This window comes from Netta rufina (genome assembly GCF_964035555.1).
Source record: "Netta rufina genome assembly, chromosome: 11".
NCBI lineage: Eukaryota > Metazoa > Chordata > Aves > Anseriformes > Anatidae > Netta > Netta rufina.
The window spans coordinates 8,532,189-8,556,892 of record NC_140134.1 but is presented as its reverse complement, the minus strand read 5'-3'; the positions used below and the strand labels follow the sequence as shown (position 1 = coordinate 8,556,892).

Genomic DNA, 24,704 nt, shown 5'->3' with positions numbered 1-24,704 from the left:
TTGTCTCCATGAATCAAAGGACAAACTGGTATGAGGAATAGTTCCCTTTGGACCTTACATTTTTTTTCAGAAATGTGACTCTGAAACCTTCTGGAAGTGGAAGAAGTGGGTAAGAAGTAGGGCCAGTGACCAGTATGCAGCTACCCCATGAAATGGCATGTAGGTATGTTCAACTGGGCACTTAGGCTGCGCGCGCAGGCTGGGTCTGGCCGGCCTGCTTCCCAGCCTCCTGCCAGGTGGGGAGGCTCTGGTGCCTGGGCATGGCTCTGGTGCCTTGCTCCATGCGGTGACAGGACAGCACCTTCTGGACCTGCATCCCGGCCAGCAGCATCCAGCAGCTATTTAAGACCTTTCAGGAGTTAGATGACTCCTACTGCTTGGCAAGGAAGAAAAATAGGCAGCTTGAGGGAATTAAAAATAGCAGCAAGAAAAACTTGTTCAGTAATCAGCTGTTGCTTACTGGGGGGTTTGAGGGAGGCAAGGAGGAGGATTAAATGGAGCGTAGCCAGCCACATGCTTGCCCCTTAATGCAATGTTTGGGCATGGGGATTAGTTACACCACATCCTGAGTGAGACCAGGAAAACACATCAACCTACAAGAGAAGATACAATTAAAGGAAAAAAAAATCATCTGTATTTGTTTGCTGTATCTGCTTGAAAATGTTTTATAGGATTTTACTGGCTTTTTCACTTTTAGATGAATTTGGGAAAAATTATCTTGGCCATCAACTAGACTGCCTGCAGGAGTTTGATACCATTCATTGCCTTTTCTCCTCTTCCTCATTGTACTTACTGCTCTCCCATAGCCAGGTAGACTGTGTCTGCTCTCTGGTTGTATCCTTCAAAAAGTGCTGCTCATCATGATGAGGTAGGGTAATTTAGCATCGCCAGCTAAGTGGACAGAATGTGTCTTTCAGAGCATGTATTCTCTTCTAAGGCACATCCACAGAAAGTTGCACTTCTGGCCTTTTCTGTCCTGGACCTGTCACTATAAACCCTCCAAATGTGCATTTGTTGTTCATCCATAACACACAGAGACCAGAAACACTTTATTAAAATATATACATAAAAAGCTCTATCTCATTCTTGAGAAGCAATAGACAGGTTTCCATCTCAGTGTCTGACCTTCCTCAGCTGGATGATTATTCAGGCTTGAGTTAATTCTTTAATTCACATCATACAAGACAAATTAGAAATAGTTGCTGGCAGCTCTGTCACTGATTTCAGAAAAGCAGAGTGTTTATTTATATATTTTTTTAATGTTTAAACAGACCAAGTGAACTTGTGTCCTCAAGTTGTACAAACTAATGTTTGTCTTGACTTCAGATTGTTGTCTGTTTGATTCTAGGGTTGGTTGGGTTTTGGGTGGTATTTTTGTGTTCGTGTGAGCAGGAGCACAGGGGTGTTGTAAGTAAATGCAGTTGTAAAGACAGCAGTGTACTTTTAACCAGTTGTACAAGAACAGACGATAGAAAGAAGGGCCTCTACTAATGCAAATTGCATTAATCCTAGTCATTTAACAGCATAAGTAAATTGTGACAGACAAGGTTACCCCTAATCAGCAAACCTGTATTAGTCTTGTTAATTGGATGAACAGTTTATTAGTGTTTTACAATGTAACTGTTTTGGTTTATCTCTTTTCTGGATGATTTAGGGCCCAATCAACCATGGCAGAGGAAAATATCTGTGGGCTGCTCCTGTAAAGTCCAGGACATTATGGCACATACCAATTTAGGCACATGTGAGAAGTACCTCTGGGCTTTTGGGTTAAAGCCTGGTATTGTGTTGTGTAGATGGGAGTTGTGCTGGCTCTGCTCCGAGTTAAACCCTGAAACTCCAGAGCAGTCTTGGAAAAGTTGTTTCATCCGACTCGGGCTCTTTTTTTAATTTTCTGAAATGCGCATGTTGACAGTGCTCCATGTGAAAGATTTCTTTCCACTCTTCATTGTGAAGGTGACCTTTATATCTCCATGTCCGCTTTCTATGAGCAGGCACTTCGTTTGCCCAGCAACAACATGGTATTGTGGTAGCAGCAGCTAGGGAAGCCACGTGGAACAGAAAAAAAGCAGTGCTTGAACCAATCTTATTCTAAAAAGACCAGCATAAACAGGTGTTTTCTTGTAGAAGCAAAGTATTGGGCAATGTGCTGAGGTGAAAGTCAGGCTACGTTAGACATGCTGGAAAGAGAGAAGTATTTTCTTTATACCTTGTGTTTTCCCCATGTATAGGAAAGATGATTCTTTCTTGGAAAACATTTTCAGATCTCAAAGTGAAAAGTTTGGGAGGGTATTACATGTGTTTGTGGTGCTTCCTGGAAAAAAAATGAATGAGAACAATGGAATGAGAGGAAACATGAAAACAATGGGAAGAGAAAAACTGCTTTTAGCCTTACACAGTGGTCATTCATTCACGACAGCAGAAAGATGATAATTCCTCATTGTGCAGCTTCCAGACAGCAGTTAGAATATTTACTTCCCATTAAACACTAGAAAAATACCAATGAACTGACAGAAACCAAAGAAGAGTCAAAAAAAAAAAAAAAAAAAAAAAAAAAGTTAGGGAACTGAGTGAATTACTGTTAGGAAAAGAAAAATAAATATGGTCTAGTGAATTGGTTGAGTAGAGCATGAGTGAGGAAATGATATGTCTGTCAGCTTCAAAAGATGATAGGTAAAAATGACTTGGTTTTGTTGCTCAAGTGCAGAAGGGAGTGCTGGTATGGAAGTAGAGTAATATTTGGAACATTTTTTTTTTTAATATGAGGAATGAGCTAAAGAAAATACATTGTCTTTTTTAAGAATAGTAACCAATGTTATAGAATATGGTGTATGGACAAGATACGTTAAAGTATCTTTCAGGTGTTCAGGTTTCATGTGGTGTGATTACCCGGGTGTTGACAAAACTAACCTTTGGATGTTTTTACCTTTGAGTATTACTTCACCACCTGTATGCACAAATATTCTGAAAAGAAGAACAAAACAGTCACAAGTATAAGAAGTGCTTCTTTTCCTGGGGTTAATATTATTCTTATAAAAAATAATGCTATGGTCTCACAAAAACTATATTACCTCTTGCTGAAAGATATCATGCACGGGACCTTGTATGAAAGAATTATGGTAAAGCTTAATATTTTGCATTTGTTGGAGAAAGGTAATTTGTTTAAGGCAAATTATATGTCCAAGTAGGAACATTTTACCCATTTCAAGGAGGAATAAATCAGTAGGAGACTTACTCAAGGTTAGATGGGTCAGATGGCCTTTAGGTGTGTGTGTGGGTGGAGCTTTCTGCCTAACCCAAGCCCTGTGGATAGACTAATTAAGGTACTACTCTTTTTCCTCCGTATGAGTATGGAACGTAGATTGGTGCTGTGGTTATGACCATGTAAAGTTTAACTCTTCCTTACATTTTTCACCCTCTAAAATTTCCTTGAAACAAAACTGAATTCTCGTGCTGGCTAGAAACAGTTTGAATTGTATTTTGCTATTGATTCCAGTTTTGTGTGATGCAAATCTTAGTAAATATTAACTTGTGAAATGCTGTGGCTATGCCTTTTTGGAACAGCCATGGGTTTACTGTGCATTAAGTTAATGTGTACAGGCACACATCTCTTGCGTACTACATTTGGCAGTCCTCCAGTACACCCCCAGTGTCCTGCCAAGACTAACCAGTCTGTTTGCTTCTGTAGCTCCAGGGCCATGACAGCTGGATAACCCCTCTGCTTTGAATGCAAAGGGACAAGTAGTCTGTCTGTTTGCATCTGCCTGACTCCAGTAGAAAGCTCAAAGGTGACATTAGAGCTCCTTTCTATCTTGCCTCCTTTCCATCCAGAGGTCTCAGTTTGCCTTGGTCACTGAGCAGGAAAGACAACAGGAAGAGGAGGGGAGGGGAAGCAGTTGTAACAAGTGCTGTTCTTTTTCTTAACTGTATTGCTAAAGGAATATGAAGTTGAGACAATTGTAGTGTTGTGCAACAGTGGTTCTTAAAAAGAAAGAGAAACAAAACTCATTTATAAAGCCCTAGAGACATTGTGAACAATTGATAAGAACACAGCTGGAGAGAGGCAATCCTATGAAGAGTACTTTGACCATGAGTCATTTAGTGTTTAACTCTTTTCTAATGTCTTTATGTGTAGAATTATTATCGCATGGTATTTAAGCTACATTTTGGCTGTGCACTGGATGCTGTCATATGGAGCTGATTTGAGTTACTAACCTGTTTAAAATTCTAATAAAACTTCTGCCTCTACTGAAAATACTGTGTACATGTGCATAGATTAGCTTGGAATTTGTCTTGTGTACAAATTTTAATATCACTCAATTGTTCAGGTATAATCCTTTTATTTCCCCCTTTACATCCTCATTCATTATCTTCCAGTGTGTTATAAATGAGGTCTCAACTCAATCTGAATTTTGTAATATTTATAAAACAAATATTTCTAAAAGGTATAAAAGGCAAGTAAACAGCACTGGGTGTGCGGGGAGTCTAGGCTCCACCAACATGCACACACGAACATCAAACATTCTAAATATACAGAACATTGCTTTACATACTAAACTCGAGTATGCCTATACATATGTAAAATCAGAAAAGGTAAACAATCCTTTAAGTTCCATGACTTAACAGTCTCCATTTTCCATTCCCTGTGAACAATATGTCTCGTTTTAAGTTGTCAAGCAACTCGGTCATCAGGCCTTATGTATCCCGTTCTTCCCAGGTTGAAGAAAAGCACATCCATGTCCTTTTCAAGGCCAATAGGCCTGGGTCAAAAGGCACGTTCAGGTCAACAGGGGGCGGAACAGCAAAGGCCTGCGATGGCTGTAGCAGCAGAGGGGCCCATGGTGTAGCAGTCGGGTCAGTAAAGGAGCCCGCAGCTCCCTCACTGTCTGGCAAACCACACGTTTCTGACTGTGGTCCCACATGGCTCTTTAAGGCCTCAGAGACTGCTCGCCAGGTGCCGAGCAATCCCACTGCAACCTTGTCGTTTTTAGTTGCAGAGTCCCACACCTTGACCTCAGTTTGGTCCCATATTTCAGGCTCATAAACTGTCTGATTGTTAATAAGGAGAATAAGCTGTAAGGTTACCAGGACAGTCTTTGCTCCTAAGGATGTATGATTCCCCATAACGCGCAGCTGCTTACCAGCGAGAGGCAGTTGTGTGCACGGCTCCGCTTCTCTCAGCTCGAGCTTCTCTCCAGCTCCAGTGCGCCTGTTTCCAGCGACTTTCTGTACCAGCTTCTCTGAGTGGTTTGCTGAGTCTGGCCGAACTTATCTTCATGAGGCAATCGAAGTGCCTGTTCCCGTCCTGGTCTCCGTTCTGCTAGCCTGTTCCTCTTCCCTTCTTTTTCTTGCTTCTTTATTGATGACATAACTTCATCGTGTTGCCTTTTTTTTTTATCTTGAGGGCAGGCTCCCCTCTTATACCCTTCTCTCCACAGCAGTTCTTTTCAAAACAACTTTTCATTGGTCAAACAACTTTGAATGTAACAACAACAGCAAACACCCAGAAACATCCATGCCTTAATGGCTGGAGAACAAGAGAACCATCTGGAGAACAAGAAACCCGGAGACTGCATGGAGTCTCCTGAATCACCCTTCTTTGTTCCCTCTAAACTCTTTTATATTCCTGATGGCCTCGTCATTAAGAGTCTAATATTATCTCAACCACGGGGCTTTCCAACCCCCATGGCCACATTCCCAAATCTCCCCCTTCTTTATTAATATCAACCATTTTCTCAACACGAATTACTACTCCATATATAACAAGAGCAAACTCCTCCTTTTTCCCATGTGTTTTTCCCATTTGTTCTGACAAGTTTCTTATTTTGGCCTGGTGGAGACATTTTTGAGGTGCAGAACAGTGTTTCCCAAAGACTGGCTTGTAACAGTTTGAAAAATGTGCCAACTAGATAAAGAAAGGAAGAGATGGTGATAGATGGAATTGGATCCGAAACCTGAGGTTACTCCAGACTGGCTCCTACTCTGTATTTCACAGTGTGTTAGGATCCACAGAATAATAAGGGAAGTGACACAGCCGCCTGCAACCCTGAGTTCTGAAAAGTGCTGACTGTGTGGCAATGATGGATTTGTGTTGGGGTAAGCGCCAGCTGGCCACGAGGATGTGGCTGTAGATTACTTTCTAACAAACAGCAGTTCGTATGGCTCAGCTGGGAATGAACAGGAAGTGCCATGCAGAAGAACTGCCACTCCAAAATATGAGTCAGATGAAATTACTGAGTGACGCAGATGCATATATATCAATGCCTCCACATTTGGCATGCCTGCACAGGCGAAGTGTTCTAATAACAGCCTCCCTCATATACCTTGGATCCACAGGAAAAGAGCAAGCATTACGATGAGTAACATATACAGACATAGGTGACTGGTATTTTTAGTTTAGTCAGTTTTTCTGGACACTTGACAGATCGGTGTAGGCTGGCTTTAGTCATGTTTCTTATTCTTTTCATATTTCATGTTCTTTGTAACTGCTTCTTCCACACCTGATCAGTGACTGACATCTTCCTCCCCTTGCCTTCTTGCCCTTGATTGGTAAACTCAACTGTATTTTTTTTTCTTTTGCTTTGTGTGAATTGTGAATTCAATGGCCAAGAAACGTCTGTCTTGTCTGTGAATGAGCCCTCACAGAGAAATGATTGTTTCATGACCTTTCCTTACTGAGATGAGTATATAATAGAAGACTCTTCCTGTGTATTTCTGAACAATAAGAGCAACATCTATTTGGACAAATCTGGGTCCTGCTCTCATTACATAACTGCACAGGCAAATCACTGATTTCAATAATGCTTCAAACTGACAAAGTTCTACCCACACGGACTTAATTGCAAGATGAGGTCACAAGTAGCAGTTTGATGTCCTCTGTCCAATCAAGGAGCATATGTTCAGTGTCTTATACTGTTGGACTCTTTCCTTTTTTCCCCCCCTTAAACCATTGTTTCATTGCCACCAGTGAACAAACCAGTATTTATTCTTCTAATTGTTGGCCTGTTTCTGTATAAAATAATTTGACTCACATCCAGAAACATATAGACTCCTTTCATTGCCATGGCAACAGAAAGACATGCCAATGTTAGCAATGTCTGCTGGAAAAAAAAAAAAAAAAAAAGCAGTTAAAGCAAAACAGAGTTAAGTGACATATTTCATATATAAATCCAATTTTATGTAATGATCCCTAGTTATCCATTATTGTGGAGAAGTGGTTAAGAACAAACCCTAGATAGATACCGTAGTGTAATGCTGAGTGTTAAGTCTTGTCCTTGGCACTGCATTCCAAAAAAAGATAATGCAAAAATAGTGTCAGGGAAATTGGTCATAATTCTAGTATAATGTCTGGACTTGAGGAGAATAAAGAGTTAAATGTGGTTGCTAAAAATAAGGGATCATTAGTAACAGTTTTAGAAAAAGACTGGATAGTGCAGACAGAAGTGCAGATGGTTTTTTCATTGTCATACCTTTCTCATTATTGCCCAAGATTAAAAGTGCATTTGATGGGAGTACCAAGTGATGCATTTAAAACTGGTAAATAATGTAATAATAGGGAATCATTGATGGAAAAACGGATCTTGTGGAGCTGAACACTAGAAATTTGCCTTAGTCCAAGCAAAGCTTGGAAGAAGGAAAGCCAGGGGACTGGGACTTGAGAGACATACAGTCATCGGGAGGGATTGCTTCCCTTTTAACAGAGGTGCTAGCACAGAGCTAACAGAGGTACTATGTATGGTCTCCTGTCCCTTGAAACTTCAAGATCTTAGGGGCTTTCTTAGGGTCTCCTTCTATACATTGAAGCCAGGATTGAGACTGTCTTGGAAATGAAATTGAGCATGAATATCCTTTAATCAGGGGAATTATCTGCTTAACTCTAGAAATCCATAGGATTTGAAGATTTCTGCTTAATCTTGCTGGGCAAGGTGGGGGGACAGGACAAAGAATGTTGCCTACTGAGGGGCTGTGATTCAAGTTTTCTTGGTCTCTGTCTCGAGTTCTCCCATGAAGGAACCTTACCAGCTTTTTTGTTATTTTTTCCTTGTTAATATGTAGCTAGCTGCAGATGTCTGGTAGGCTGTCTTTCCTCTGATGTGTCCTCAGGGCGCCCAAAAGAGTTTTGGGAACCGCTTAGATTTCCAAAGGATGGAATTGCTACATTTTCTTTCCATTTAATCATAGCTTGACTCTCAGGTGAGGTGACTGATTTCTAGTGACATCCATAGACAATGTCAGGGAAATGTAGAGCTTATTCCCCTTTTTATATCCTTCAACATTAGACATTTTAAGACATACTAAACTTGTTTAATGGGTTCATCATGTACAGAAAGAGGGGAGTATTTTTACTGTATTTTTACACAACAGGGGAGAATATATAGACAAGGTTTCACAGATGTTTTTAGCAGAGGGTTATCATGGATCATTGTCACATGGTATTCTGAGTTTGAACCAGCCTAGAAGGTCTGAAATGTGAAAACTTCACAGGCGTATTGTGTCTATTGAAGGTATTTCTTAGCTCTCCATTTATGTATTTGAGTACTGGTTTAGCATTCAGCTAACCTTGAGAAGCACCTGGTTTGGTAGGGGAAAAACTATGCCGTTAAAAAGTCAAAATGTGCTAGTGACGTGAAGTGGAATGTCAAGTCCTGAATTTGAAATAAGAAAATGATGAGTAGAAATATAATACAAACTTTAAAGCAGTGCAACACACTTTCTGTCAAGATTATTTTAACAGTTGCTACCTAATAAACTAGCTAAATATTGAGAATTCCGAAATAGGAATTGCAATGATCCTTTGGGACATTGGCAGTGCTCTATGGGATGAAACCTTTATGAAGGCTGGGTATGCTAAACTGGGTATCCTTCTCTCTTGTTGCTTCTCTTACTCCCCACCCCCTGTAGTTGGCAGCATGCTATTTCAACAGAAATGATTACAAGTTACATGGCAAAGGGTTTACAGAGCATTATAGGGAATTAGGTACTTTGATTACAAGAGTCTGTATTATAGTCATCATTTAAACTTAAATATATACGTTCTGAAATGGTAGGAAGGTTGTTAATTTAGAATACTCTACTACTAATTTGTTTCCTTGATTCTTGTCATGTTTCTAGCACCTGAGGTCCCAGCCTGGAGACTGACTGCATCATGTCTCTGTTGTGTTGTCTTAGATTCTGGTACCCGTGAGCCTCTGTGGAAAAGGATGGATACGTCTGCATGTAGTCAAACTGCAAGCCTAGACTATCCATATTGCAAGATGGTTGGTGGGCTCCGTTAGGACTTGACAAACAAAACAAGAAAACCTTGTGGCTATATGAACTTAATATTGAAATATACATAACTGAAAAATATAAAACATTTGAAAACCGAAGAAATTCCTTGAGAGTTGTACAGCTCTTGGTTACTGGTGGAGCCTGCAAGCCATAAAAAACGTGCAGTTAATGATAAGGTTTGTGTTCATGCAGTGGTTAACATAAGTATGTGGGTGTGGGGCATGTTAGCATGTTGAGTGCTGCTTAGTGTCTGTTTTTTTCTCCTCCTGTTGTGCGGAATGGCAGATCTGCTTAGAAGTGGTTAAAGGACGTTTCTGAATTGAGTGTATTCTGAGGTATCTGATAAACTTTTTATTTCTTACACAGCATTCTGTAGCTAGCATGTTTTAAATGTTTAAAGAGTGCTTTAAAATATGTTCATAGTTTATCCTTCTCCTGGTGACGTTTGTTTGCAAATGTGGTCTTGTTGACAAAGAAACTGCTGATTCATAGCAGAGTTTGACTGTGGTTTTAGGCAAAAGATTAGCCAGTGCATTTAGGGGTATGAAAGTAGAGAAACTTCAGACTTCCTGGATAAAAATGCATTTTCTTTACTATTGCTCTGTGGGGCAACGTTACACGGGTAAACTAGTAATAGACTTTTTTTGGTCTGGGTTTTTAGCTTGGGTGGATCACAGACTGTATTTTCAAAGCAGAACATTTGGGTTTTCTGCTACATAGAGTTCTGAATCTGTAAGTAGCCTTTTAGGGGGATGGGGAGCCTTGAATATCTAGGATCTACCTCCAAGGCTGCCAGTGTCATTTATCTAAATTTTGTTGGGATTTGTGTCACGGAGTGCAACAGCCTCTCCAAGGAGCTGAGCTCTACCCTTAGTAAATCCCCTCACTGCTTTAGACCTCAGAATGAACAATAAAGGTTGTGTCCTTGGGCCTGAGAGGGGAGCTTATACCAAGTGCTGCAGAGCAGATGGTCTGCTGGGGGAGGACGTAATGATGAGAACACTGGTCCCTGAGCACCACGTGTCTAAGGAAGACGCCTGGGGAAGAAAAGGCAAGACTAAACATACAAGAACATTTCCTCTAATCACCTGTGGCCTTCAGTGGCCTGTGGGTCAAGGCATTTTTGAACCAGAGTGGTTCAAAAACCAGAGTGGATGCCTTTGTGTTTGGTAATGTGACGGACTTGTTTTCTTGCTTATTTTTCCTCCACTCCATAGCACAAACTTTTACTACGTAAGTGTTCTGTAAGACAGTGCTCTACAGCTTAATGGTGTGTGTGAAGAAACAATCGCTCTTGCGTGTTTGGAAGTTGACATGTCTGAGGAACAGTCCCACTCGTTAGCCTCCGGTTCCTTTAGTGGAGGAGACAGTACAGGATTGTTCCCTGTTCACCTCGTTCATGTCACCCGTGTTTTTGTCAGGTTCTTGCTGTGGGCTGATGTAGCCAGACTTATGTGATTTCTCCTTGAACAGAAAGCTTGTCCGTTGCTTTTCTTGTCGGGTTTTCTGCTTTTTTAATTAAAAGTCATTAACAGTACTTCATGACATCATGCCACTGATGGACCATAACCAATTTCCAAGGGTATATATAAAATTTCTCAATCTTTCTTGCCAGTCTGGCCTTACCAATCTGACTTGGTGTGTTAACTCTGCCTCAGCAATCTACTTTTTACTGTTTCAGACCCAAAATTTCAACTGCAGCGCCCCTCTCACTTCCATTACCCTGTTCACCTTAAGCTGAAGCTTTCTTTTTGGATGCTCCTGCTCCTCCCCAGCTGTGCCCCGTTTTGCCTTTCCTGCCCCCTGACACACACCAGCCCTTTCTCTTCTCCCCGAATCCCTGTGCTGGACTCGCCGCCTCCGTTCCTGTCCGCGCCCCGTTCCCCCAGCGTGCTCCCAGCCCGGGGCGGGTAAGGCAGAGGCAGCTCTCAGCGTCCCCTCACCCCGAGCACCCGCCGCCCCTCCGGCACCAGCAGCCGGGGGCGAGACCGCTCCGCGCACAGGCGCTGGGGAGGGCGAGGGGGGCCCCGTCCCCGTCCCCGTCCCCGTCCCCTTGCTTCCCGCCGGGGCTCCCCGGGCCGCCCCCAGGCCCCTTCGCCTCAGCCCCTCCCCGCCGCGGGCTCCTCGCGCTCTGCCGGCGGCGGCTCCTGGCCCTGCGCGCGGAGGGCGGGGAAGCCGGCGGCCTCTCGCGAGACGTGCGCCGCATCCCCGCGAGATCTGGCGGCCCCCCTCCCCCTCCCGCTCCCCGCCCGCGTCATGTTTTCTCTTTGACAAGCCGCCGCTGCCGCAGAGAGGACGCGGCTCCGGGCGGGGACTTGCTCCCGGCCCGTGTCCGTGTCCCGGCCCCGCGGAAGGCCCCGGCCGAGGTGTGCCGCCCCCCGCGCTGCCTGGTGAGCCTTCGGCTTGGGGGGCGGCTGGCGGGCGCGCTCCTCGGCGGGGCCAGGGGCGGGAGGCCTGAGGGAGCGCGGCGGGGGGGGGGGGGGGGCGCTTCTCCTCAGCGCCGCTCCGGCCCCCAACGGCCGCCTCGCGGGGTGCGCCCGGTGGCAGCGGGAGGCCTTAGCTCCGGTCGGGGCCGGGGCAGCGCGCAGGCGGAGATGGAGGGAAGGGGGAGGCAGGCGGGGCCGGCCCGGGGTCGGTGCCCCCCTGCCGACGGCGAGAGAGCGGCGGGCGTCCGGCACCTCTGCATCCTTTGTGGGAAATGGAGCGGAGCGCTCTTCGTGCTCCTTCGAGCTCGCGTAAGCCGTGCAGAATCCGTGTGCTGCTTCAGCGGGGAGCCTCGGAGCGCCCACTGTTTCCCCTTGAGCCCCGCGAATGCGGTTGTAGCGTGGCTGTGCGTTACGTGCATCGCTGGCTGCATGTCCTAGGTGTATCTGGTTGGCCTTGCAAAACACATGTGGGCCTCTGTCAACTGCGTGACCTTAGGTGTTCTGTGCATCTCCTGACCTGTCACCTGAACTGCATTGTCTCCACATGGCTTATTTGCTGGCTCCCATTTGCCATACTGAAAAATTATGCGGAGGCTTTTACTTAGAGATGACTTATTTTGAATTATGAAGTGATGTTCTAGTAGACTGATTTTTTTAAACCTCATATGTTTATTTTCTTGTAGTAGGTAGAGTATTTTCTATACCATCAGCTTTTCATGTTCATTAGGGGCAGAACCCTATTGTTACAGTCTCTCCCTTTAACAAGCTGCATAGGAGAGGCTTATGTGGACTTGATAAAAGCATCTTTACGTTCTGTAGTTTCAGACCTGTTCTTCATGTTGTATATTTAAGCCGATTGTTGCTTCATGGACTGTTTAATTTTCTTTAGCAGGGACCATATGATGTATGCACATATGTACATATCATGTTGTGATCTTGATCAAATTTGTAGTCTAGCTAAGTATTCTGTTAACTTACAACAAAACCTGAAGCTGTACATTTACACATCCTGCATTTAATGCTACTCCTTTGACGTACCATATAAACTAGGTCATGTTTAAAGTCCCTTCCAGTCCAAACCATTCTATGATTCTATGATCGTCTCCATTGCTTAGGAATGGGGGATTACAGAGACTAGGATATCAGGGTTGAGTCTCAGATAATCATGTGAAAAATCTAATAGGTGTTTAATCTGGAAAGGTAGATTGTATACTTGGTCAGCCTGCTACTGCTTTCCAGTATCCTAAGAGGAATCTGTTGGTTTTGTATGAAAGATTCAAAGCTGCACAACACTGAAGTGTCATAGGACACAAGAAGGGCATGGCCAGTCTCTGTCCTTGCACTTGGAAGGAATTTGTTAGGTGGCTTTACACATGGTGATTGTCTCTCCCTTAGAATGAAATATCTCGAGGCTCCTTCTCTCCAAGCATAAGCAGACCTGTATACATTTGAGACTTTCCTCTTACAATCTTGTTTAAATGTATTATGTATATTTTGTTCATTGCCTTAATGTTAAAGATAATCACGTATTTTTGTTTGGGAGTCAAAGGGGAAGGGGAATGAAATTTTGCTCTGCAGTTTCTGTAAAGGAAGTACTGAAAGGTTTATCTGGTTGTTTTTGAAGAATAATAGGGTTATGAAGTATTTGACTTACTTTTGGTGGGAATCACACATTTTTAAATTCTTTTCGTCCTTGAACTGAACAGTAGTTTACTAGTGAAAGCTTTTCCTTCTTCTATTTCAGAAATTAAATAAATGGATATTGGTTAATTAGGAAAGGCTTTTAAGCAGCCTGACTAAAAATCTCAATTGTTTTTTGTCTTTCATGATTTCAGGTAGACAATTTTGTTCTTTTTTGAAGGAAACAGCGCAGTGGTGCCTTGGCATGGTTTAAAGTAGTCGTGATAGTGGGAGTGTTTTTACAGATGGGGAAAACCCATGTGTGAAATTAGTCGTGATATTTTGGTAGTAAAATTAAAAAATATACATTTGAATACTTCTTTAGGGCTTGTTTTCAGTATTCCTGTCTTTCCTTCAGTTTGACTAATGTAATTCTTGTAATTGTCATGGGGTGGGAGAGTGCTCTTATCCCCGTTCTACTTACAAGGGAAGGAGCCAGGTTATATGGATTTTGAGAAGACTTTCGTGGAGCAGACATTTGAGTTCCGATTGTAGGTTGTTATGAAGTCATTATCGGTTCAATAAAATTGACTTCATTTAGATACCATTTAGATACCGTAGAGATACATATCTTGAAAGTTTTTTTTTTCTTTTAAATCTTGCACTAGTATATTTTAGCTAAATATAGTGTGCATATGTCTATTATGTGTTTAACTTCCCGTTTTCAAAGTAATGTTAGTGAATGATAAGTACTCTGTTGCTTATGTTTCTTTCTCATGATTAGTTCTCAGAAGTACTCAAACCCCGGAGTTGCTGGCAGTTTTTTTTCCTTTCCTTCTCCATAGTGGTGACATTCATGTGGAAAATTCAAATCCGTTAGGTGTTTTCTCCCTTGAAACATCTGAGTTTGCCCTTAGAACATGGAGCTCTACTTTTCGAGGGCTGCTAAAGTAGCTGGTAGTGTGCTGCAGATGCTTACTATGCAGCGTAGTACCTTCCCAGTAACCTGTGTAACTTCTGAAGATGAAAAAAAAAGTTTAGCCTGGAACCCAGTGGCTACGGAATTTGCCAGTCAACAGCAAGTGTAATTGTGGCCTGGGAACTGGCCAGGTATATTCCGTGGCCATGACTGCCTGTTGTGATTGACCTGATGTCATCAAGTAAGTTGGGAGTGTGTTTAGGTGGCTCAAGCAGTCATGTTCTTTCTAGGAGCTGGAATTAATTTACTGTTTAAAGAACAGGCAACAGTTCTGAGTCTTCATGAAGAGTGATATTACCATTATTATTATTGTTGCCAGCACTGCATAATACAGAAATGTCATCCACGAACATCAAACACTTCCTTATAAATGCACAAATTTATACAACAAAAGTTTGGTTTTGAGTTACTTATGCTAGGAATACTGAGTCAAGAAATAAAAATATTAATGCAAAGTGAAAAATTTGCTCATTTTGCATACAAGTTCCAGTCTAGCTTTGAGTATGTTTTTTACTCTTTTGAATATGGTATTTGTGTGTAATGAAGTAAAAATGGTCTCCATTCTATTATAAAATAGAATAACCTCTCCCTGTATTCCAGAGATAGAAGTGACTGAAAAACATGGTAAGAGGAGGTCATACTGTTCACCTCTCTGCTTCAAGTCATAGCTATATGCTGTGAGAGAATTGTTAGTGCAAACAGTGTTCCTCCTTTCAGGGTTTTTAAAAGAAATAAAATATACATTATTTTATCTGTTCTTTGTTTTTGTTTTAGAGGTTACGAGAAGCAAACTTTGCCATAAAATTATTCTTCATTAAAGAGTTTTAAACAGTAGCTGGAACTGACCAGCTAAATGCATAGGATTACATTAGTTCCAAGAGTAGGAATGATACCGAAAGAATAAACAGTCTTAAAACAACTGAAAATCATGAAGGAAGAAAGATCACAGTTGGAGTATCATTAGAATTTCAGCATGGCTTAGCTGGCAAATATTATGAAGCTAGTTAGAATTTAGTGTTTAGAAACAAAAGGTGATATCTGGTTGCAGAAATAATCTGAATTAGAATATCAGTAACTTGGTTTCTGTCTGCTGAGCAGAAGGCTAATACAAGAAAGGAAGAAAGATGATGGATGTTGCGACCAGTAGAGAGACATCCACCAAATCATTTAATATTAGTATGTATTCCGTTGTCACATTTTTTTTTCTTTAATGAATGAAAACCGAATTGCTGTAACAGCTTTTCTTTCTGGCTTTTCCTAGTTTGATTCCTTGTACTTTTTGTCTTGCTGCTCCAGATTTGTAGGAGACCATGTCTTTTTATTTTTCATTGTTTTACTGTCTATCTCATATTATCTTACATCTCTCCTTTTTTTTTTTTTTCCTACTTTTAAGGTTTCTTTTTGTCTATTTAGTTTAAATTCTTTATTCCTACGTATTAATTTCTCTTCAGTGTTAGTATTTTATGGTTTATTATTTTTCTCCTTTTTGTTCCCATGACTGTCGATTCCCATTCACCTCACATCTGGCATGATGATGAGCGTAGATTGTTTTGTCCAAAAGGAACATTTCAGGAGCATTGTCTTGTACAGTGGTCTACAGTACTTGCTGGTGTGACTAAAATACAAGGGCCTGTAGTAATAGTATTGGTTTGAACAATCACATTTCACCCTGGCTATGAGCAGTATTGAAGAACTTGTAGGTTTTGTGTTCGAACGTTTTACATTGTTGGCCTACAAGAAAAGATAGATGAACTCTGTCCTTGTGGTAATTGCTGAGGAATCTGCAAGTGTCTGTGTCTACAGTGCACTTCATGGTATATAAGGAAGTCATGGTCTTCATGTTAGAACTGTATAATGCCATCGATGCACACTGTAGGCAGTTCAAATGATTTGAGAGAATCCGGATATGGGGGTCCACCAAGTTAAGTAGAGCTACAAAATAGTCATTTATATTAACTTCTTATACATGTATCTCGCAATACCTCTGCAGTAGTTGTAGTTACCTCCTGCTAAGCTGAAGTCTTCAGAAATTTCTGTAGCTTTCTTCAGAAACCACTGTAGTGAAGCCAGCCTGTGTTTCATTTCTGTCCTCTGAGTCAGTGAGTTGGGAATTTTTTGTCTAGTAGCTGTATTGTTCTATGCTTTCAGAAAACATTGCATTTGTTGAGATTTTCTTGTCTAGATTCTTACTTTCAGAGACGTAGAAACTAGGTACTTCAAGCAAAGTTCAGTACCTGTAAGAATTTATAGGGGTTCTGTTGAGTTAGTTAATTTTGTGCTGTTTTTCACATGAAAGCAAAATGTGCCTGGGAAAGATTCCTGCTTGAAATTGTGCATTTAATTTATTCTTGAAGGCAGGATTTTAATTAATTTTATATATTCCTGGTTTCTGAATAAGTCTTTTAAGAAAAAAGTGTTGTTTGGAGCCCTGGTATCTGCTGATAAGGAATGTAATATACGTATGTGTGTGTGTGTATATATATGTAAATATATATATATATATAACGTGAAGTAATATATTTATTTGTTTGTGTATATAAATGAATAAAACCATATAAATGCAAAAATAATGTGTAATGCATGCAAATATATACCTTATCTATGTTATAAAAATACGCCTTTATTAATAAAGAAATGAAAATCAAACTTTTATTTGTACATTAAAACTGTAAAACTTCAGTTAAGAATTGCAAAAGTTGCAGCATCATAACAGTTGGTAACATGAAGCATGGCTCTTACTGGGACTTTGTGGGCCTCTTAAGTAAGAAGTATGAAAAAGAGGAATGGAAAAAGTTGAGGTGATACGGCATTCTGTGAAATGTTAGGAACTGCTAGGACTGGAACTTGGCAAAACGAGTAAACAACCCTTTGGCTGTATAAATTCAAGATACATCAGTAGCTTGAATTCAAGACACATCAGTAGCTTGCATTCCACGTTCAGTTCTGGAGATGTCATGCAGATGGACATAGAGACATGCATCTGTATGTCATTGTGTCAGTGCAAATGATCATACAGCAATAGAAGGAGCAGGAGAAGGATGGATGAAACTGATGATCAGAGGTATGCATTGCCTCTGTGCAAAGAGAGAGTCTTTGGTTTCAGCTGACAGTGCAGGGACGAAATAAAAATAATCACATTCTTTTGTGCATCATAGCCTTGTTAGGAATTGCACAGAACATTGAGATAATAATTTAGTAGATTTAGGTAAAGACTTAGGTTTAGTGGCAAGAATGTTACATTCATTTGAATGAATATAAAATAGTGTAAGGGTTAATAATAGTAAGGGTTCTAAGTGCTCATGCTACAAAATTAGTATGTTGCAAGTTTGAAGAGATTCCACTTCTGTAACTGAAGTATATTATCATCACAGTGAGGCAGTAAATAAAAGCCTATTGCATCAGTTTTTCAGTTATATTTAAAATAAATTAACTGTTCTAGACCTGTGATCAGCTATGTATATGGGACTTCTGCTTTCTTCAGAACTTAGCTAAATTAACATTGGAGAAAAAGGAAGTTTTAAACAGTACACACGTGTTACCATTGAACAATCACTATTAACTTTCAGAAAATGAACTGGATTATTTTCTTAATGGGCTAGGAGAGTTACCTGATTAATCTGATTGTGAATTTCTTTTTGAGTTTTGTGTAAGGCACAAAAAGCTTGATTTTTCTATCCTATCCACAGAAGTTATTTTTCACAGTTGCAAAAACAGATTAAATTTCTGTTACCAAGATTAAGAGCTGTAGTGCACCCTGAATGCCATCTGTTTAAACGCTAAATTTTCTAATCCTTGTCAGAAACCACCCAGGTGACATCATGCTTAAAGTACCTCTAGCATAGTTTACTCTAGCACTACTCATGCTGAAAATAGTAAATGAAACTGCTGTAAACTTGAGAAAGATTATGTCAGTGAACACACACTGAGGAACTGTATTCTTCAGAAAAACACAAATTTGCATATTTGTTAAAGCCTTGCTTTTCTTGGACTCAATTTAGAAAATATATTTACCAATCCATTGGAGAAAGATAGTATCATTACAGCGAGGCAGTAAACAGAATCCAGGCATGTGAGTGTCACAGCGAGTTCTTGGTGTGCTCTTTAGTTGTGGTGGTTGCTGCCTTTTATTTGACGGTGCCGACTTCTAGCTTCTAGTGTTGCATGCCTCTGTAGGTACGTACCTTTAAAATAGAGTTAAATGCCATCAGCATCTTACAGATTTCGCTGAAATTGTTAGTTGCAGAAAGGAGAGTGAGCACTTGTGAAACTGTGAGAACTTCTGATTTTTAGGAGGTCTAAGGGTTGAAACCTTGTATCTACAGGCAGTTTTTCAAGAGGTCTGCAGAAAATAAGAGCTTTCAACTATTTTTGTAGCAGTTCTAAGAGTCTGAGCACTTAGCTTCTGCCGGAGTAGTTGTTTTCGTCTGTGCTCGATTCCTCCTGTAGTCAGACCACGTTTAAAAAAAAAAAAAAAGGTAACATTTGGCTTTGTTAAATTCTGACCATATTAATATCTTTAGTGCATGTCCTAGATTCGTTGGTTTAAGAAAATGTATTTTCTTCACACTGAGTGAAGACACTGTATCTTAATTTATGCAGATTGTGGTTGATCAGGTGGTGCTGTCTTTCCAGTGTAGTCTTTCCAGAATGTAGAAGCTTCTGGATCATAGTTAGATTTTTGTTTGTTTGTTTTTGTTACCTTGCAAATACTTCTCCAGAAATTAATCCTGGTTTTGACAGGCAGTATTATAACTTAAACCTTCATAAATGCTAAAATAACTTCCTAACTCTGCCTATTTTCTGGCCTTTGGGGGTAGACTGTTGAAGCAATTTTTAATTGTGTTATATGTAATACATTATTTATACAGGAAGTGAATAGTAATACATTTTATTCAGTTGATACTGTAGGGAGAAATATAATTAGCTAATGTAAAATTTGGATAGAATGGTAAGTTTCATTCTTCTATCATTATAAGCATTGCTCAAATCCCTTTATAATTACAAATAATATCATCTATCTTTTTTTTTTTTTTTTTCTCCAGAAACATTGTACTAAATTACTGGTGAGCCATAGTGTTGCTGCCTACAACACACAATTCTTTTCTCTTATTTCTCTGGCTGGCATGCCGTGATTTTTCTGAGCAGAAGAATATGACATTTTCCAAATCTTCAAGTAAGAAGAGGCTTTATATGCATGTAAAATCGTAAGAGTTTACGATGATAACCTGATAGTCAAACCTTCCTTCAGTTGTGTAACTTACACTGAGATGCCAGTGGAAGAGATTGATCTTTTACAAGCAATGATGTTTCTAGTATTTTTGATTGCCAAAGAAATACTTGCAAAATCTCTTAAATCTACTTGGAATTTTGAAAATATTTGGGCTCTGAGTTCTGTTTGCATGCAGGCTTGCAAAAATGCAATCCAAGTGTGCTTATCGGAAAGTCTTACTACTATTAAAAGAAAAGTAAGGGGAGGGATAGGCTTTCATGAGCTGTAGAAAGCTTTGAAAGTTGCAAGCGTGTTAGTTGAAGAATCATTTTTACAAGTTTTAAAATCTCAATGGACTGGACAAGTGATATCTACAGACTAGGTTAAAATATATTCTCACTGTTTATCATGTCCATTTGACAACATTTTATATAAGGTCCATTTTGCTTTTTTATCCCCGTATTATGATGTTTATTTATTCAGGTTTTGTAAGCAGGGAGGATAGCACAAAGCTGTAAAACAACAATTGAGCAGGAAGATTCAGGTATACACAAACATCAGGAAATCACTGTATATTTGATTTAGCTACATTGATTTAACTACGTTTCTGAATTGTTTGTGTATATTTTCAGTTTTTCCTTTTAGTGGTTTGGGCACAGCTGTACCTTCTTCCTTCCTCTATCGTCTTTTATTATCCTCTTTTATTATCGTCAAAATTCTTGATAGAATATGATGAGTGCACACATTTGGTAATGAGGTAGAAGCACTGAGTTGGGGAACATAATATACATATAAAAAAAAAAAAAAAGCCCTAAAATCAATTCCTCCCCTCCGCATTTTTAGGTGGTTTCTGTTCACTGATGAGTTGTGTATGTTTGCTAAGGACTGGAAAAAACAAATGGTATGGGGAAATTGTACTGTTACCCTCTTTGCTTTCTAAATCAATAAGATAATATTCCTGTCTTCTACTTGTTAACAATCTTTAGAAAACCTTCTTTAAACACAAATATAAAAATACCACTTTTTCTTTCCTCAACTGTCATACCCAAGTCTCTTCCTGCAGGAAATTAGAGTTCTCTGAGTTCTCTCTTTGGTGTTCCCTAGGTAGAGCGGTTCCTTGTTGTCCTGTTTCTCCCTCAAAAAGAAGCTACAGTGCGTGTTGTAAGCCACAGTTCCTGTGGCTTCTGTGCAATCTCCATCTTTCTTTTATTTTTCAGGTTAATCTTTCTCTTAGATCTATACACAACAACACCTTTTTAGTAATCTTTTCAAAACGTACATGTATATCCAAGAAGGGAACTTCCTGTTTACTTACATTAGGATAAATTTGCTCAGCTGCATGGAAACAGTTCTTTGATGACAAATTCAAGTATCTCCTATAATTTCCAAGCTGAATTGGAAAGGTGAGACTATGGAAATTATTTTTGAGAGGTTGTGTATACATGCTGTCCAGGAGCAGTCTTTCCCACTAAGCTCAGCTTTGACCTTCAACCTCATGCAGAAGTCCTCTTTTTTTTTTTAAATATATATATATATATATATATATATATATATATATATATATATATATATATATATATATATAAAAAATCCACCTTCTCTCCCTGTATTAGAATAAAGGAATATTTACATGCCTTTTGCACATTCGGAAGTCCTTTGACTGTATTGAAATTGAGAATTTCTATTAATAACCTATTTTGTAACTTATTTATTTATTTATTTTTTCCTTTAGTGAGTGGTTCTTATACATGTATTTGAAGTTGATCAAAGCTGTCCCACTTACCTGAAAGTGAGAAAAAACAAAAACATCTTAGATTTTTACTACAGTTTTGGGAACTTAAAGAAATATCTTAGGGATTTGACAGTTGTCTGAGCTAAGTGCATTTATAAGAACTCTTAACTGTTTGCTTTTTTCACATTCTAGTAATTTAGGAGATGGTAATATTTGGCTGGAAAACTTACTTTCTAGTCCCATTTTAACTTTTGTATGGCACATTGTATAGATACATACTCAAAAACACATTTTACATACTTTTTACTTTCTGATATTAACTGCAACATTTTGAAAGAAATACTCCCCTTTGGAAAGAAAAGAAGAAATACTAACCAAAACTTACTTCTGCTTTAGATGCGTATACATGAAATACTGTTAACATTTATAGTATTTACTATAAATACATACAAAAAATGTATGTGTGCTCATATATTTGTTGTGAAATACTTGTTTTGTTTTATCTGCTACGTCAGTTTTCCATCAGAGTATTGTTCATGCAGTCATTGACACGGTGCTGTGTAAAATAAACTGTACTGTGTGTAATAAACAAGCTGGGATAAATTGCAAGGTGAAGTTCTAGCGTCTGAATGTTAAATTGCAGTGGTGATGAAGAGATGAACATTTACATCTTAAGATACAGGTATAGTTATTTAGGTAGAAAAAATACATTTTTTCTTCTGTAAAAGTATTTACTGTTTGGCCTACATCATTAGTGATATAAACTGAATCTTAAAACTGATTTTTTTTAATCTGTTGTTCTTAATGAAGGCAAAAGGCCTTCCACATTATAATGCAAGTGGTTTATTAGTTAATGTAGGCACACTTAGATCTCAAAAAAATGAATATTTTAAGAGAACTGTTACAGATGTCTGATTTCAGGCTGAATCATTTCCAGTTTAAGAAAACAAAGCCTTGTAATAACACTGAATATTTTAAATTCTCTAGGCTTAGTAGGCCACTGCAGGCTTCATTTTTTCCCCAGAAGTACGGTACCTTTCCTCTTTTTCTCTATATTTTAACTCAAAGGGGAAAATGATAAATGTATTAAATATTATTAGCATTTACTCTGTTTTGCTACCAAATATGTGCAGGGTCATGTTTTTTTATTTATTTTTTATTTTTCCTTAGATGTAGCACTGTCTAAAAAAGAAGCTCTTTAAATCATCATGTAAGTAAATAGATGAACAGAAATATATAGGAAAAGGAGAAATTACATTAATGTTGAACTTTCATTCTCTGAGTTTTCTCATTCTCATGAAAATGCACACCAGACATTTACTTATATAATTTCATAATATTCAAAATTTCTATTAACTCAATCTAATTGCATTAGAAATACAACCTTTTATGAACTTTTTTTGCTTACTAATTACTGCAAGTAGTCAAAACTTCATCCTGAGCTTACAGTTTGAGTGGTATAGCATGTGGTAATTTGTATGTTTGGTTACAGATAATACTTGGTTTACAGAATCAAAGAATGGTTTGGGTTGGAAGGGACCTTAAGGATTACCTGGTTCTAGCCCCCTGCTGTGGGCAGGGACACCTCCCACCAGCCGTGGCTGTCCAAACCCCATCTGGCCTGGCCTTGAACATTTCCAGGGATGGGGTAGCCACAGCTTCCCTGGTCAGAGCCTCACCACCTTCACAGGGAAGAATTTCTTCCTTAAATCTAATCTAAGTCTACCCCCCTTTCAATTTAAAGCTGTTGAAGTCCCATTGCTGCACTCCCTGACAAAGAATCCTTCCCCAGCTTTCCTGTAGGCCCTCTTTAGGTGCTGGAAGCCTGCTCTAAGGTCTCAGCAGAGCCTTCTCTTCTCCAGGCTGAACAATCCCAACTCGCTGAGCTTGTTTTCATAGGAGAGGTGCTCCAGCCCTCTGAGCATCCCCATGGTGTCCTCTGGAGTTGGTCCAGCAGGTCCATGTCCTGCTTACGTGGGGGGCCCCAGAACTGAACTCAGTGCTGCAGGTGGGGTCTCACCAGATACAACGGGGAAAGCTCTGAACAGACCAGAGAGCTGGCTTGTTCTTCTGTGCTTCTAAACACAAACCTAAAACATGGGGATGACCCATGCTTCATGGTACAGCTTTGCAAGGTGTGGACTACTCTTTGGTGTGTGCTTTTTAAATGGTGGACTGATGCAGAGAAAAAAAAAATCCACTTTTGCCTATGCTCTAGTTAAGTTCCATGTTTCATGAAATATGGAAATATGGAGAGCTCTCTTAAACATATTTTCTTTTGTTATTTAAATATCCTACTCTACTTTTAGCTCAGGGGAAAAAAGCCACCTTGATTATATTTCTCTTGTTTTCACAGTTTTCATTTTAAGGTTCTTTTCTTTTCACTCCCTTACATGTGACCTAAAAGGCAAAAAATAGCATTTAGTGTCTCAGTTGAAGTGAAGGGTAATTAACAGCTTTGTTCTTCATCCAGCAAATATTCTAGTAGAGTATTTGATGAATCTAAGCTTTTTAATCAGTTTAGTTGTAGAGTCTACTGCACTGCCTGTGACTCACAAAGCTATTCAGCATTACTTCCCCTCAACCTTAGCAGTAGTTTGTAAGAGGGTAGCGGGCAAATCCCTTTTCCTTCATCTTCTGCTTGGCAGCAGTTCTTTTTATTTTTGAACTGCCAGTAGTATTCATAGGTTTCTGAGTCTTCCTCCTAGCACTTGTTGAGGAAGACTCAAAAAAAAGCTCCTTTCTCGGCATCTGTTAAATTGGATAAAAAATATGTGAATGTTTTCCTCGATATAATATTTATGAGAAACATAGATGACCTTTGACCTTACCAGAGGTTTTGCTGAAGGTGGTTTCATGCTTACCTTTTTGCTTTGCTATCTTCAGTGTTACTTGTTTACTCTTAGTGTAACAAAGCTTCTTTCATCAGCTATGCATAATTAGCGTTTCCACTTACTTAGACGTGTCCCTAGCATAAATTTTTTTAATCATTGAATCAGCTCTTACACAGAGGTTTTCTAGATTGCTTTCTGACCATATACCAAAAATCTTGGAATTCAGAGTTAGTAGATTATAAAGGCAGTTTTAGTTACCTTCAGATTTATTCCACTGCATTTCTTACATTTTGTCAGTCTTAGAAGAACCTTAAACTCAGTGGTTGCTATTGGTGTGCCTTCTTGTATGGGAGAAGTTTTTCAAGCTCAGCTTTCGTTTTCAGAATGACAAGTTTTCTGTCATGTTATCAATGCTTTTACCTTGGCAGCAATGGATTGTTGTATAAAGAATAACTAAGGAACTCTGGTGTTTTTAATGGCTTCATTGTTACTTCCCCTGCATGCGGTTCTTCTGCGTTAGGATTTTGCTGTTGGGTTCAAAAGCTGTCTATTGAAAATTCTGTATTTATGGAAGTGTAAAAAAATATTAAGCAAGCAAGATAACACAAAAATACCCATTTAATTGCAATATATCCAC

At 39.6% G+C, this 24,704-nt stretch overlaps 1 protein-coding gene across 11 annotated transcripts in view; it reads left to right on the top strand.

The window, feature by feature from the left end:
- Window positions 1-11,520: 11,520 nt before the first annotated feature.
- HERC1 (HECT and RLD domain containing E3 ubiquitin protein ligase family member 1) overlaps window positions 11,521-24,704 on the top strand; it is a 108,058-nt gene continuing 94,874 nt past the window's right edge. For 10 of the 11 annotated variants that reach the window (XM_084293497.1, XM_084293495.1, XM_084293498.1 and 7 more), the window contains exon 1: window positions 11,521-11,657. The gene's annotated coding sequence lies outside the window, so the exon portion shown is untranslated. The remainder of the gene's footprint in view (window positions 11,658-24,704) is intronic. The other variant, XM_084293493.1, reaches the window with a different exon arrangement.